Here is a 17,454-nt window from a genome sequence, read left to right as displayed (position 1 = left end):
CAGGTCACTGATAGTGACATCAGCCAGTACTGATGAGTACTGGCTCTAAAACTGAGCCCCGGAGAACACAGTGACTGTCTGCAAGCCTGATCTCACCCCATTTACTACAACTCTGTGAGCCCTACCCATAAGCTAATTGTTCACCCATGATACTGCGTGCATGTTTAGCTGTATTTTGGACATTTTATCTAAAAGGATACCGTGAGAGACAGTATCAGAAGCTTTGCTAAAATCCCCCCAAATCCATGTCCACTGCCTTCCCTTTGCCCACTAAGTGGGATAGTAAGATAGTAAGGCATGACTTTCCCTTCATGAACCCATATTGTCTTTAACTGATGAATTCAGTGTTGTTCAAGTATTTTGCAATAACTCCCAGAATAATCTTTCCCATAATTTTGCCAGGCACCAAAGTGAGACTGACAGGCCTATAATTACCAGGGTCATCTTTCTTGCCTTTCTTGAAAATTGGAATAACATTTACTAGCTTCCAGTCGACAAAAAAGCAGAACTTGCTTCAACGCCCTTCTCTGAAAGCAGAGCTCTAATCATTAACCAACTACTGCCCTGTGGAAGATCTAAAAATCCTGAAGCATCTTTCATTCATAAAATAAACCTCAAATGAACAACAGCAAACAGTAAAAAAAAAATAAAAAATAATAATAATAATAACTTCCACAACATTCAATTTCTAACAGTGTTGAGAGACAAGCAGCTTTTAAAACATGACTTCCTTTGAAGCATCTAAAAATATTTTTTCTCCAAAGCTGCTACATGAACTATGACATAGAGAAGTGATATGATTGACAGCAATTGCTTTGGAGTACATTGAATTTATAGCTGAAGGGCTTGATCTTTATCATCCAACAGGAAACAAGTCTTCAGCCATATTACATAATGTTACATGACATTACATGACCCAAACTCACCTGTACAAAAGCCTGAAATTCTTCCCATTTAGTTTCAGGTAAATCAAGAGGCAGACACAGTAAAAGTTCAATACAGCTTCTGGAATGCAAATGTAAATATTATTTGAGGCATCTTTTTTAAATGGATACTAAAATAAAGAATTGTTGATCATACAAAATGTCGAAGTCACAAAATTATTTTTGTCTGAACATATAAAGAGAAGGTCCTGCATACTCTTGCAGAACCTATAAAAGCAGGTTTTCTAAAAACAACTAATTCCAGCAAAACAATGGATTTGTCACTGAAGTCCAACCTTGTAATAACCTTTGTAAATTGATGCATTTTCAGACTGCAGGTGGATCAGTAGCGACAAAAATGCTTCAAGCTAGAGATGCTGGCTTTTCCTACATCAGGGGAGTCCTTCTGAAGACAGCTCCATTGCTAACAACCAAAGACATTCTTTCTCAGATACACCATTCACCATGAGGAATGTTTTTGCAACTGTTATTATGCTGGCTGGGATAGAGTTAATTTTCTTCATAGCTGCTTGTATGGTGCTGTGTTTTAAGAGCTGTGACCAAAACAGTGCTGATAACACAGCCATGTTTTAACTATTGCTCAACAATGTTTGCACAGCATCAAGGCCCTCTCTGTTTCTCACTCTGCCTCCCATGAAGAGACCAGGGGGTGTGCACAAGGTTGAGAGGGGACACTGCCAGGCAGATGGAGTGTTCCATGCCATATAATGTCATGCTCAGCAATACAATAGGAAAAAAAGGAGATTTACGTAAGCTAGTTGTCTTTTGCTGAGGAACTGTCCAGGCATCAGTCTACCAGGGGGAAGTAGCGACTGCCTTTACATCCCTTGATTTCTTCTGTTTTCTTTCTCCCATTCAGCTTTTCCTTTGCTTATTAAACAATTATCTTGGCACACAAGTTTTCTTGCTTTTATTCTTTTCTTCTTCTCCTGTTACATTGGGAGTGTGTGTGTGTGGGGGAAGTCAGCAAGTAACTGTGTGGTGCTTAGCTGTCCAACAGGCTTAACCCACACCACCAACCTATTTAGATTTTTTTATAGATTGCAAACTGAACTGAGAGTATTTAGGAAGCAAAAAGTTAATACTATACAGGTTGGTATTAGTAACTGAAAAAAATACTCACAGTGCTAAACGTTCAAGCACAAAGGCTACATTTTCACACTCGGAGGTAAGATAAGGTCGTGCTTTGACATAGCTTCGGATAGCCACTGTATACACCTCTAAGAGGGGCAGAGGATCTTCTGATGTTTTCCATTTTTCTGCATATTCCAGCAAAGTCTGTTTAGGAAGAGAAACAAACACAAAATTCAGGAACAATTACAGGTTTTTAATTTTATACTCCTCCCTAATAAAAAGTAACCATCAAGAAGGGTTATCCATCTCCTTAATATGAATTACATGTTCTCAAAACATACTTTTTGCTTAAAATGTATTGTTTCATTAAAGATTGAAACTTAACCCCCACACCCCCTAAAAATCGTTCTCTGATAATCCAGTAATATTATGGCTGACACTTCCCCCAGTTGTATCACTGTGTAATTCAGTTTACATTCATTTTTGTCCAAATATGAAGCCCAAAGAGCACGCCTGGGAACAAAGATACTCCTGTCCCCACCCTCTTCAATATTCACAATTGATGGACTGAAGTGTTTGTTTTTTTTTTTTTTGTTTTTTTTTTTTTTAAAGACACTCATCTCTACAGTTCAGCTTCTAAAGCAAGTAAATAACTTCTACATTTTTGGTAAGTTTTAATTTTCCTCTCTATTGCCATTTTGTTAATATAGGTATTTTCAGGATATTGCTTTTCAGGAACTAAGCATTTTAAAGACAGCATATACACCTGAAACTCAGTCAAAAAGCTGTTTTCCTATTTGCCATGTGAATACCTACAAAGGATGACTTAGAAATAAAACTAATTACAGTGATGCATACCAAACTGCAAGAGACGGAATAGCTACCACCACCAGAAGTACAAAAGGCTTCCATTTGTTTCAGACACACGTTAAGTTGAATTAGGCAAGCCTTGGGCAGTGCCATCTGACTGCAAGCCAATTCCTACGCTGTTGCATGTTGCCAACTGATGTAGTAAGATGATCAATGTTGCTGTATGCTTCTTGGGGGTGTAACAGGTAGAAAAATCACAATTTAGGTTGTCTAACAACCTGCTCAAAGCAAAGCTATTAGAGTAAGATGTCTGGAGTAACATCCAATGGATCTGTGAGTATCCTGAAGGACAGACATCCTACAGCTTCTGCGGGCAACCTCTTCCTGTGTAGGACTAACATTTACTGTGATTCTTCCCCGCCAGTACCCAGATGCAGTCCCATAAACATAAAGGGATTATTTCCCTCAGCGTGCTGGCTGCAGTGCTGTTAACACAGCTCAGGGTGCAGCAGCACTGCTGTGCGGGCACACCGCTGGCTGTTCAGCTTTCTGTGCACCAGTTCTCTGGGGCTGTCCCAGAGAACTGCTCCCCAGGCTGCAGAAGCACAGGGCTGGGCTGTTCCTTCCTGCACGCAGGGTTCTGCATCAGCAATTCCTCCAGGCTGCTGAGGTCCCTCTCAAACAATATCCTTGACCTGTAGCGTACTGAGTGCTTCCACCTAGTCAGTATCACCTGCAAGCCTGCTGACAGCGTGCTCTGTCCCCTCAGCCAGTTCACCAGTAAGTCAGCGGGACAGGATTTTCACCAGTGTTGAGCCTTGACAGGACGCCACAAGTAGCCTGCTGCCATCTGGACTTCGTACTACTAATTACAAGTCTTGGAGACCCACAGTTCAGCCACCTCGTTATATTGCCTGGGTGAGCGGACTATTTCATGGTTTATAAGGAGACTGGGAGACAAAGTTCAAGGCATTGCTGATGTCAGGTAAAAAAACCCATCTGCTGCTGTCCCCCCATCTGCAGAACCAGCTGGTTCAGTGTAGAAAGAAATAAAGTTTGCCAATGTGAAAGCATTTTACATAGCTCCTACCATCAAGGCCATTTACCAAAATTCATGCTTTCCTTTTTTTTTTTTATTAAGGTCACCCGTAATTAAAGCTTTTCTAGACAATATTGGTTCAACTCTGACAAGGTTTTTTCTGGCAAAGAAAATCAATCCTGTCAGAGCCCTCTGGGGCCCTCAAACCTCTTCTGCTAAAGAACCTCCCATACACCCGAGTAAAAACCAGAACCAAGTGTTTCTCAGCTAATTTGAAATATGCAAATATTACATTTTTATTTTAGCATGCAAATATAACAATCTTAATGAACTCTTTATGCCTGGGATATGATGCAATTCAAACTATAAAATCCAACTTCGAGCAGGCTGACTCTGGCGTTATGTGTTAGAAGAGAGCAGAACATTAGTTCTTCAGGAGAGACAAGTCCATCGCTTTTAAAGACAAGACAAAAGAAAACTAGGTTTATTCTAGTCTTCGACTCTACTAAATTGAGCATGAGTTACATTCAGTATTGCCTTGTCTACGTTATACATCTGCCCTCAGTTAGCTAGCGGTACTACTCAGAACATGCTTAAAATTCTTATTTGGTGGTATCCAAAACAAGCTCTCTCCATAAAAACTTTATCTGTATTAAATTCAATCAAAAAACCCACCCTGTTTAATGTGGTTATTTGCAGTCATTGTACCAAAGCCTGGTTAGAGCACAGACAAAACATAGACCCAGGGTATTCCCGTCAAGGATAACAGAGAAAAACATGCATTTTTTGGCAAACAGCTTCATTGAAACTGATTTTATCTTAAAAGGAAGCCTCAATACAAAGCCACCTTTAAGAGAAGTCACACACTCTACCTTCTGCTGCAGCAGAAGATAGCTTCTGTAGCACCTAGTGCTCCCTGCTGGAACCCTGGATGCTACCAGAATATTGTCTGCTTTACGATAGCAAATAATCTGATCCTCTTACAACAGCAGCTTAAAGGCACCACAGACCATGGCAGAGCAATCAAGGGAGAGCAAAACACAGCAGAAGCAATGAAGAGGCAGCAGCAGAGGAGGACAGGATAAACAAGCCACCAGTGCTAGAAAATGTCTATTCCTGCATCATTTGGCAAATCTGATCAATGTACTAGAACAACAAGATCATAAGAAGTCAGCTTCAAGGAATCAGAAAATCACAGAACAGTTTGGGTTAGAAGGGCTCTGAAAATCATTTACTTCCAGCCCTCTGCAGTGGGCAGGGACACCTCTCACTTGACCGGGTGCTCACAGCCCCAGGCAGCCTGTTCAAGGCCAGGAAGCCTGCACGTCCTTGGAGGCATTCAGCCTCCTGGGATCCACAGGATGGGTGCTGCAACCACCCACAGCTTCTCTGGGCAACCTGTGCCAGGGCCTCACCACCCTTTGAGTAAACAATTTCTTCCTTTTAGCTACACTAAATCTCTCCTTCTTGTGCTGGGGCCCCAGAGCTGAATGCAAGGCTCCAGGTAGTCTCACAAGAGCAGAGCAGAGGGGGAGAATCACCTCCCTTGACCTGCTGGCCACCTGCTTTTGGTGCAGCCCAGGATACAGTTGGCTTTCTGGGCTGCAAGCACACACTGCCAGCTTCAAACTTCTCAACAACCAACACCCCCAGGTCCTTCTCAGGGCTGTTCTCAATCCATTCCCTGCCCAGCCTGTATTTGTGCTTGGGATTGCCCTGGCCCAGGTGCAGGACCTTGCACTTGGCCTTGTTGAACCTCATGAGGTTCGCACAGGCCCACCTCTCAGGCCTGTCCAGGTCCCTCAGGATGGCAGCCCTTCCCTGCTGCGTGTTGGCCACACCACACAGCTTGGTGTCATCGGCAAGCTTGGTAAGGGTGCACTTGATCCCACTGCCTGTGTCACCAACAAAGATCTTAAATAGCATCAGCTCCAATATTGAACCCCAAGGAACACCGCTCGTTACTGAGCTCCACCTGCATCTTCTAAGAAACTCCAGCAAAGAGTCTCCCTCTTCCCAAATACTCACGCAGCCAGACATACTGTGATTTCTATTACTGATTTATCCTAGGTGACACGTTTAAGGATGCCAGTGGTAAAATTGCAAACCTGAAGAACAAGAACTGTAAGAATATCTTTTACATCATTCACTTTTTGGGTCAAGGAGCAACTGTTTGGACAGTATGCACAACAATACATCCACCTAGTTGAGTTGACAGAAGCATTCACGTTCAAAGAATGAACTGGATCTGAAGCTTTATTTGAATGCCACAGTTTTGCAGAAGAAAATGTTTTCTCATTAACCTGTTTCTTTCTTAAGAACACATCAGAGAAATCAATGCAGTATCTTTCACAGAGTATTACAGTATAGCATACAACGCACAAAATTTAGAAAAAGCATAACTGTGTAATCCTTTTTTGAAAAGGAATAAACTTCTCCTTTTAAGCACTCAGCGATGACATTTTTGCACTAGAAAAAACACGCAAGCACTTTGCATTAAAAATGAACAATATGGCTTAACTAATTCTACACTTTTTTGAAAGAAGTGAATCTTCCTCTCTGGTGAAAATGTGAAAGTTGTTGGTGACATTATGAGTAAGTGAGGAACAAACATGGTAATAAAGCATCCAGCACTGCTTACTGTTCACATGGATTCTTAAATTAGCCAGGAAACTTGCCTGCATTAGCACTGAATACAACCTCGCTGAAACAGTGAGGCAGCTTCATAATTAGGGATGAATTATTAAAGCTAATGTTGTCATGAATTACATTCCATTTTGATTAATTTGAAACAAGCTATTTCTCCTTTGTTTTGACTTAGAGCAAACAACAACAAAAAAATACAACTTGGTGGTAATCACCATATCAGATCACAGCAGTAGCAGGTTGTCGTACCACTGCCCTTTACTCTTATTCAGCTGATAGTTTAAACCCTTTACAGCCAACTTGGCCAAATGCATCTTCAGAAGCCCACAGCAAGCACCAAGATTAACACAGGCTTTGACACAGGAAAGAAGAAAGGGAGTGAGGAAGCAGGGAGATGTAACTTAAGCAACTGTTCATCTGAGAAGCATGACTGGAGAGGATTCTGGCCAGCTGCTGCGAAGAGACAGCAACACCTCGAAGAAGAAATTAATTGTGCTGGTAGACAGAAACCGAAGCAAGCTATGAAAAGTGACCACGCAGACAGCCCTGTAACAACCAGATCAGATCTCAAGTTTCATGGGGCAGGAAAGAGAGAGCTTGTAGGTAATCAGGATGCTGACAGATCTCCAGTAGGCACTATCGCAGTCTGATCTGAGTCAGGGAGGGTATTTAAGACCGCAGGCCTATTATGACAGAGCCCGGCTGGGATTCTCCCAGGTAATTAGGAACTTCACAGAATTATCACGTAGTCATTAACACCAGAAAACTGGACTGAGGAGGAATCACTGAAGCACTTGCAGAACCTACGAAAGCCCTACCAACACTATTCCAGTCCAAGTGCAGCTTAATAAATTGAAGTAAAGTTTTATTTTGAAAAAATGAGGTTTATAAGTAATCAACCAAATTAGAAGTAGACTTCATCAACAAATTGGCAAGTTTCAAAAATTATTTGGCATATTGGCCATCTGTTACTACCGCTACTGCTCTTTAAAAGTAGCAAGTGCAGACGCATACACACTGCACAAAGCGAGCAGGGAGGCTTGCACTCTAACATAGCGACACTGATTTCAGCATTAAATAGTGTTATTTGTATCTCACGTATATAGATCACCACTTCCAAGCCATTACATGAACTATATTAAGCACTTACGCCCACCACGCCCTTCAAAAGTATTCTTCAGGATGACAGATTTCCTTGTCTGGATGTCCCCAGACTATACAGCACTGCCACTGTACAAAGAAAATCAAATACATTCTGCTTTGCTAATGAATCATTGTTGTGTTCCGTTTACGACCATAAAAAGAAAGAATTTTACCCCCAGCCCTGGGCCTCATTAAGTTATTTATCTCCCTAGTCAGGACATGCTTGTTAATCAAGCCAAGTGCTGTATTCAGAGCACAGCAGCGAAGTTTTGTTCCTCTGTGAGACCCAAACTGCATTTTATTTCAGCTGCAGCGTACACACGAGAATGCTCAAAAAATGGAAGCATTTCAATTTGTGCAATTAAAAAAAAAAAACAAAACAGAAATGTCCTATCTGTGATTTAAGCTGTGGAAAGTACTTAGCCATGGGTAACGTTCAGACAATACATTTTTATCTTTTCCAACCTTTATCAGAGCACTTACACAAATGCTTGCAGTAGCAATGCACCTACCAGAGGATGTGTTTGTTTCTACTTCCAAATGTTACACTGGGCAACCTCCTCTGCTGAGAGCAGCCCTACAGTACTGCAGCTGTGGGAAAAATCCGTCCCATACAAAAGGAAGGGATTACTTGCTATTAACTGCAGTTCCACATGTGCAGTCCACACCTACATGTTTCTTCAGCTCCTCAGCTCGGATTCTTTCCCCTTGTAGACAGCTGAGTAAAGGCAAGCTTGCCCCGGTATGCAGGAACGTGCCTGGAGCTGCTGCCTCCATACCTGCCCAAGCCCAGGGGACTAACCAGAGGGGACACCAGCACATCCTTGCTGGAAAAAGAGCACAAGCAACAAGTCCGAGCAAACAGCCAGGCTGAAGGGTGACAGCAGCACTCCCTGAGATGCCCCAGACACCTTCCCACCACGGCAGGGCTCACCCTTAGCTGGCGCACCACCGACCTCTCCTCCAGCACGTGTCAGTCACTGGCTGATCCAAAACCAAAGCCATCTTCACAAGAAGCATCAGAAGGGGCTGATTCAAGAAATAGGGCAAGCTTTATTCATTCACAGCTTGTGTTGTCAGCCTGATCGTGAGCGAATTAGAATGAAGCATGCTGCAGCTGTAAGCGTGTGGTCACGGCCTGCCAGGTCCCACTGCTGGGCAGAAAGCTGATCCACGTGGGGCTTGGTACAAGAAGGTGCCAAGAGCTGGATGGCACCAAAGATCGCCAGCAGCGATGCCAGAGATGCAGCAGCTTGAGCAGGGAACCTAAGGCACTGCGGCAGTGACTCCTGAGTACTCGGTCTTGATGTCTCCTTCAGGAACGGCAAGGCCAGGTGAATTCTCCTTCACGTACCCAAATACTGAACTGGATAGGGCAGGGGAACAACCTCTAGCAACACTTCAAGGGTAAAGAAGTTTCTCTCTTCCATCAATGTGTACCTAAATCCACACACATGCAAATACACATGCAGGTGATCATATTAAGACAAGTTGCCTTTCAGTTACATTTTTCTTCATTTGGGACTACAATAATTCTGCTATTCTCAAGCCAGGCAAATTTGTTTGTTACCTGAAAATAAATTAATTTTACAAATGAGCTTAAACAACCACAGAAAGTCTAAGTAAGTCTATCTTGGAAACGATTCTAATTTCTTAGAAGTCATAAACTGTGTTTTCTGTAAAGCATTTCTGTAATAACTCAAAAAGACTCGAGTCTTAGAGCTCCCCTACAAGCAAACTCCACTCCTTCTCCAAATCTCACAGTACCAATTACTCTGACAGATCAAGACAACCACATCTGAACATTTCTGGCTAACGTACCACGTGAGCAAAGCTCAAAACTACACTACTTGGCATCTGAACATTTTATACAGCAAAATACATACTCTGTGGTATGTAAGAAGCTAAGTTCAGCAATAAGGAAAAAGCCAAGCTAAACAGGGAACCATTTATTATTTGAAACAGTGCATACTACTTTGGTGGGTGAAGAAGAGGACTTGAGATGTTTATTGGTGGTGGAGACTGTAGGGATAAAGTATCTATAATAAGAGCATAAGAGAAATTTCAAGTTCTAAACTCTCTCATGGACTCCTATCCAATTGGTATGTTCTGGAGTCATGCGACTTAGGGAATTCTTGCAAAGTGTTATATGAATGCAAGCAAAAAAATTCACACTTCATCTTCAAGCTGCTTTGCCAGCGCTCCTCCTCTCTCAGATACGACTGCTGTGCTTGCCCTCGATGTGGCAGGAAGCAATTTAAACCCCAAAACAATAAAAGTAAGGAATCCTGCTTCTTTTATGTGCATGGCCAAACCTATAGACACCACCATGGGATCCAGTGGTTAACACCTCCACTTATAAACACAAACCCCATCGTATCCACATGTTATCTAAGTAGCTACGGCAAGTAACATTACATAATTATAAAAATGATTAAGATAAGGTGGGTGTGACACCCTAGGGTGTTCACTGACACACAGACACCTAGCAGGTCTGTGATGTACGTAAGCCAAGCTCACAAACTTTAACTTTGAATCCACTCAAATCAAAACTCATCCATAATTAAGTTTTTAAACAAACAATGTTTCTCCACCTGTCAGTGGGACCAGCAAGTAGCTCAGTACAGGAATAAATCTTCCAGACGTAAGAAGTATCAGCACCACAAAACTTACAGCAGTTTTGATTTTTTACACTATTCAGCTGGCAATTGAACGAACATTGGGTACGCACCATTTTAAAATGTGACTATTTAGTGCTTAATTTCTGATGTTGCAGCACCTCATACTTGAACAAAAACTTTTGGTCGACTGTCCAACTCAAAAGCCACCCAGACTTTGGGTATCTTGATAAATTTCCAGCTTCACGGGACTTCTAACATTACAGCACTTACAGTTTATTATAAAGGATGCCTTGATTTAAGAATTAGCAAGTCCTGAAAATATTTGTTTTGCCACCGCTCATCTTTTCTTGAAGCTCTAGACTTGGAAAAGACTTAGGATTACATAAAACAGCGTATCTCAGAGAGGTATATAACAAGACATAGGCAACAGTAGAACAGATCTAATTTTTAACATGTATGTACACAAAAATATATGTAAATCCAGGTCTCAATACAAGGATCCAGCCCACAAAATTAACTCTGGAACCTGATCTGTGGGCTGTAAGCCCACAACGTCTTGGCTTCTGTTTAAAAGAAAATCATTTCTAGTTCTTTGATTTTTTTCCTGATGTTAGCTGATACAGTGGTGGCTATTTAACTCTTCAAATGGCATACCAGCCACCCTTCCCCACAAAACACCCGTACTGATCAAGGTCCTTGAGGCAACGCTTTGAATTCAATGAGCTCATTGCCCCTCTCTTGTTCTGCGGTGTCATCATGATTTCAAAAACAGAAAACCCAAGAAGTAGTGGGAAGGGGTACAGGGTATAGGTCTAAGCCAATAAATCCAGTTTCTTGCATAGGGGAACATCACAGTCCTCCTCACTTGGTTTCCAACTCTCAGGGGTTGAACACAAAAACAAACCACCAAAAATCACCACCACCATGGCCAGCTCCCAGTACAGACCAAGTTACACAGAGCAGAGGTGACCCCAGTTCTCTGCCCTGTCTCCGTCTCCTCCAGTTTAAGGGCATGGGAACATCTTCATTCTTTCCCTGCTCCACATGCAGTTCACTGCTAGAAGAACAGCTTTACATAGGTTAATACAAACAGAGAAGGAACAGTTTTTCTCAGCATCACTGACACTACTGTCAATTGAAACAAGCAGCGATTCTGTGCTTACTAGCACTAGCAAGCTTTACTTGCACTGTATGCAGCCCTTTACTTTCCTAACATTCACTCGTTATCATCTCTTAAATACCATTTATAGGGTAAGGGTTGTTTGGACCTTGAGGAAATCTGTGACCAGAGCTAATCCTTAATCAGCGAGAAACAGAACAAGATTTAATTCCTATCAGCTCCCCAAATACATTCAGCGTGTAGACTCAAGTGCTTGTGCTAGCACAAAGCAAAGAATGCAGAATTATTTCTTTGGAGGAAAGCGTTGTCTTAAGACTCTTTAACTACTGCATGAAATCAGTAGGACAACATGGACAGATATATCTGATTTCTTCTCTGAAGAACACTAATACCAACTAACAGGCAGTGAGTTTCATGGTAACTGCCTTGCAGACTGTACACTGTACGCTTTCTGAAACTAGTGACCAGAATTTGCTCTGAAATTGAATGAAAATTAAGAACTGGCCACAGATGTTTCTGTAGTATGTTAGGTATGCTTCATATACCTAATTAATGAATTGAGTAAGACCCGTAATTAAACTACTGGCCATAGAATTTCACTGGCCACAAAGTTAAAGCTCTCCTTTTGTTTTCTTTTAGGAGTCTTCTGAATTAATTTTCTAATTCCCTTCCATATCCTTCTCCCACCTCAGCGTGACTGCGCAGCTGGGCTGAAGACCAGCGACAGTCGTACAGAAACCGCATGCTATCCTGAGCGACGCTCTCAGGCATTATTTGCAAAGCAACAAGCCTAGATACAAACACCAAAGAATTAATTCTCATTGCACTGTACAGGCCCATTCTGGTTTTGTATCTTTCTTGCACCTGCTTCATTTCTCCATTTTTAATCCAACTGTGTACCAATACTGATACATTCAAACCACTCCGATAAATTTTCATTTCTCTTGATTTAGTGAAACAATACAAAACGTTGACCTGTGAGATTCTTTTTCCTCCCTAGAAGATTACAACTTCGGGAGTAGAAATTAAAGTGCACGGGAAGATGGGAAGCAACATATCCATGATTTTCCTTCTGTATTTGAACCTCTGAAGTTTGCCTTTGTAAGGCTTTGAGTTCACAAGACTGCTTTGAAAAAAATCTCAATTATTTTTGCCTTAGAGTTAGTTCAAAAACATCAACTGCCACAATCTTTATCCTTCTTTGTACTTTTTGTAGAAGGAGTTTCCTGTCAAAATCCTACATTTCAGATAGTGGGAAAAACAGACAATCCTCTTTATTTAGCTTTGAGTGCCAGAGACACACACACCTCATACAGAAACGCGTAAACCATCAGTCAGAAGCCTGAAAAAATTCTTTTCATTTGAAGGCTAAATCACTTTACTGTGGTGCTACTATTATCTGGCTTTAAGAGCAGCAGAGCATGCCACACATATGTATATGATTTAAATACATATTCGTTGGAAACTGCTGCCTTCTGTATTAGCTCTCATTATAAACTCATATTCATTGGCAGACACTGACTTTTGGAAACGCACAGCAAAAGTGAGCGGGAATATTAGCTGAAGTGCTGTGAACTGTTTGCTCCCTGTAAGTACTGCTCAAATGGTACTCACCAGCCGAGGCACTTTCTTTTTCCATACAAACCGGGGAAGGATAAAGGCTGTGGTATTTACTTCTTTCAGGTCATGAAATATATTGGCTGTGGTCAGCTACTGAACTATGCACAAAGAGTTTTAGTAACTTTAATACTCTAGCCTCCAGGAACTCCACATTACTATCTGCCTGCAATTATTTCACCTCTCGGCCTTAAATTTCATGTGTACTACCTCAATTGAGCAAGAACTGCCTTCTGAATTGACGCAGCTGCATTTTTAAGAACATAATGCACAATAAGGAGTCTAAGATGCCTCCTGCTTGTCAGTCTCTAAGTTACTAAAGCATGCAATGATGTGCCAGGTGAATTGGGCAATGCCAGATGACACAGCAGCTCTAAGGCCATGAAAATGCTTGTTGTGTCTTTTTGGAGTCTTCCTATCCCAAGTGACTGCTGCTGGATGTGACAAACACTGACAACGCAGCCATACTGACCTCTGGAGAAAGGAAGGGATGATTCCAACCAAGTCTGTATTACCAGGACAACCCACTCTTTTGGATTACAAAGTTAAAATGTAGTCTTGAAAGCAAGCTTTAACACTTCTACCAAAACTTCAACTGAAAACAAACATCACCTGCTGTATCCCAATATCCAGTATCCTATGTGTCCTCATTCTAGCACTAACTGCCATCTTTTTGGTTTTGACACTTCAAAAATAATTTTACTGAAGCTTATACAAGTGAGATTTACTGTGTCTCTTTTTTTTAAAAAAATCATTTCTTCCCCTTCAAGTATCAGTATTTCATTTTTTTGCCTTTTTCATCCATCTCTGTACCTTGCAGATGATCATTAACAGAACGTAAGGATTTAGAAGTCTGACTAGGTCACTCCTCTGATGTATTTTTTCTCCGACAAAGGAACTGCGTACTATTCAGAAACAAAAAATAGCCCAGTTAGTACATTAAAGACCCCCAATACCAACTCCAAGGGTCTGCAACATTAGGGCAGTTTTCATTCCCCAAACCCAAATCTGCTTCTCTTTGAAACAGTATTTCCTACATGCATGTTTCACGCTGGTGACTTCCCTTTAGGTGCAATAGTTATGAGCTCCAACTAATTGGCTGTTTAACTCTGGTTCAAAAGAAAAGAGACCAGTATTTCAGACAGGGCAGCTGGAGCAGATGATCGTTGTAGGTCCCTTCCGAATAACTCTCCTAAAGATTTTATTTATAGTAACACTTCCAGAAGTGAGCTATTTGTGCAGCAGGGAATAAGAATGCCACAAACCATTTGCTACACGGGTCTGTGAGATGAATTGTTCACCAGTGCTGGAAACACACATACAGGCACATGTCCATGCTCAGTCTTCAAAGTCTCTGCCGGTCACTTCTTACACGGTACACGTGGTCACTGAAAGCTCCTACATTCGGGACCAGTACCATAAACGAAAGACACTGATACATCTCAGAGGTACAGCACGGAGAAGGAAGCAGGGAGGGTAACTGAGCACAAACAACAGAGAACATCATAGTGCATATATTGGGATTCTGTGGACACCACAGCATTTTGAGATCTCAAGAAACTGGCAATTGAATTTCCATTTCAACAGTTAAGCCATCATATAAAGAAGCTTCAAGAACAGTCTCTTGAATGTACAGGCTTATATGCTTGCTCCAAGATGAGATTAACATGTTTCTTTAAAAAATAAATAGAATGGTGCTTTTTAATACGGATAGATTCATTAGCGCAACACCTACAGGAAACCCATATAAACCCCAAGTACTTCACAGATTAATGAGTTAGAATATTTCAAACTATTCTATAGCATGCGAACAGCAATATGAAAATAAAGCTATTATACACAACAAACCAATTGCTTAGATCAGGGGCAGAGCAACATGGTGAGAAATAAAATGCCTTTATCAAAGGAGTGGAAAAACACTGAATGGCTGTTGTAAGAAAGACTTCTCTTTATGGGAATAAGTACACCAGGAGGAAACGCTCTCTATTCTTTTTAAGGATATTTTTTCCTCCCTCTTCAAGAGGGAATTTCTCAATGTGCAAGCAGAGGTGACAAGTCCTTGAACAGCATCAGAGCATGGGTAATCAAGTGCTACAAATTGCAAGACAGCCTAATTCCTGACAGAGCCCCTGAACCTAGGTGATAAAACACGAGGAACATAACTATATCTGAATTGATCTGCATTCGGATCGAGTAGGCAGCTGCTGACGTCTCCTTCAACAGTGGGATAAGAACTTTTTCAGGTAACAAAGCTGGTATCTTGCTGGTTCTTCCGAAGAACCTGAAGTTCACCAGAACCTCAGGTTCTTCTGTTCACCTAAAGGAACAACAGAACCATCTTTATAGCTGTTTAAATATCATCACTCTCAGACTTAGTGATGTACAGCTCCTTAAAGCTGAAGACCACCTTTCTTGTGAGCTGCTTTCTCTCCTCCTTGTTGTTCAGTGTTTTACCAGAAGATGGAGAACAAACCTTTCATCATGTATAAGGAGTCTTGAGAAGTGCTTAAACTCGCCTATGATTTGCAACTTGGGAGAAATAGAAGAAGTTGATGCTTTTAAAAGCATTCTTCAGTTGCGGGTCCCATGCATTTGGGTTTGCTGCTATGAGAAGGAAGCTAGAGGCAGCTAAGGAACTACTGGGATGCAACAAGCATTAAGGTGCACATTGTGTGAGCACAGACCACTGAAGTGAGATGTCAGTCAAATGGAATATTCAAGGAGAAATTTGAATAGTTCTTGAACTAGTTCCACACGTTGAAGAAAACTTAATAAAATAATATCTAATTCAAACAAAGTCTACCTCAGATTTCCTGTGAGACTTCAATATCGAAGACATTTAAACAAGTACTACGGCTGAGATGATTTTCAAGGAGTTTTAAAGAGCAAACTACACCTCTACATTATCTTGCCTATCCATGACATCTCTGTAATGCATTAACCCTCTGGATCAAGGTATTTTTCCCCTACCACCATCACTGCAATCCACCTTTCCTTTCATTTCACATTGCCTCCAACACAGAAGCTCACACAAACAGCCTGTTCTCCTTTTGCTTTTTCAGTTGGCATGCTTTATATGCAAAGGGATTCTAAGCCTAGCACAAAAATTACACAGAAAGCCATAGACATTCACAAAAGCTTCAGACAGAACGGAAACCTCTGACATGACCCAGCCCTCACAGATACGCCTAAATAAAGAACCAGATCATATCAAGAAGACAACAACATTAGTTTTTATCTTCATTATTTAGATCTGTGCACGGAGAGGTTGTTTTTACAAAAAGTCAGAGAACTGCACTTCTAATTCATTTCCAAACCAGCTTAATTATGGAAATTAAGACTTATACCAGTTAACTTATTCTGTATTTGTTTACCAATTTGTTTACCACTGTTATCTTAATTTTGTAGCTACACAAACACTGTGAGAGTATTAGCTCTTACCTGTTTGGTATTATCATGCCATATAATCCAGAACAGAACAAAACTGCAGCAGGTATGGAACACAAGACTGCATTTACAAAATAAAGGATTACATCACCAAATACGATCACCTCTTCTACTGTGCAGGTACTATCTAAATTACAGTTAGGATTAACACATGATGGAAGAACATCAGTTCCAATTTTTACTCAGTTTTAGTTTTCAAAACCTTTCAAAATTAAGTTGCCAATGAACTATTTTTATTTTGAGTGCTGCTTTTGAATTGTTTCACAGTAAAGTTAAGCAAAGCACAGCTCTGGAAAGTCAAGATGTCCTTGGCTGAAGAGTCAGCTGATGCTGCTTTAATTCTTGTGGTGATATTGACTTGTGCCCAGAAGGGAGGGCTGAAGCCAGACTCAATTCTATCACTTACTACGAGATTGCATTTAGGCAATTATTTTCATTCTCAGTTTCTGCAGGCATCGTACAGAACTATCTAATTTTTTCCTCATTACTATTCCTCTTCTCCACTGAAAGGCAGCAGTTCCAACACTCCCTGTTTTTACCTTTTCCTTCAAACAAAAAATTCCAGCTGCTCTACACCCCCATCCTTACACCATCAGCTGCTCTATCCTGCAGTTAAAAGCAGAGCAAAGTCAAGATTACTAAGCACTGAATTAGCGAATCCAAACACTACTCAGCAAAGTCGAGAGACTCATTCAGAAATGCAGGTTAGCAGCAAAAACTTCTAAACTACACACCATGGGAGTTTGCAGGTAACTGCTGGTCCACAAAGAGCTCACAGCGACTTCAGCACGATGCGTTGCAATGAAGACGGATCCACACAGCAGAAGAGCTGGTGCTGAGTCCACAACACATCCACCCGTGGCTGACTAAGCCCCTCGGGGTGGAATGTGACTGACCAATAAATCCCTACGACAGAAAAAGGCTCCGCAGAGATGGGCAAGGAGGATGTGCCCGTGCAGCTCAGGGAATAACGCCGGGTGTGACTGAGCACTG

The 17,454-nt window shown here is 41.4% G+C and overlaps 1 protein-coding gene across 1 annotated transcript in view; it reads right to left on the bottom strand.

Moving 5' to 3' along the window:
- The window catches only part of ZNF292 (zinc finger protein 292), a 56,838-nt gene that overhangs the window by 25,640 nt on the left and 13,744 nt on the right, over positions 1-17,454 (bottom strand). Inside the window, exons 2-3 of the mRNA XM_032183784.1 lie at positions 2,068-2,222; positions 927-1,005 (exon numbers count right to left, since the gene is read on the bottom strand). The gene's annotated coding sequence lies outside the window, so the exon portion shown is untranslated. The remainder of the gene's footprint in view (positions 1-926; positions 1,006-2,067; positions 2,223-17,454) is intronic.

Source organism: Aythya fuligula, chromosome 3 (genome assembly GCF_009819795.1).
Source record: "Aythya fuligula isolate bAytFul2 chromosome 3, bAytFul2.pri, whole genome shotgun sequence".
Lineage (NCBI taxonomy): Eukaryota > Metazoa > Chordata > Aves > Anseriformes > Anatidae > Aythya > Aythya fuligula.
Note: the sequence above shows the minus strand (reverse complement) of the source record. Positions and strands in the feature narration are given on the sequence as shown.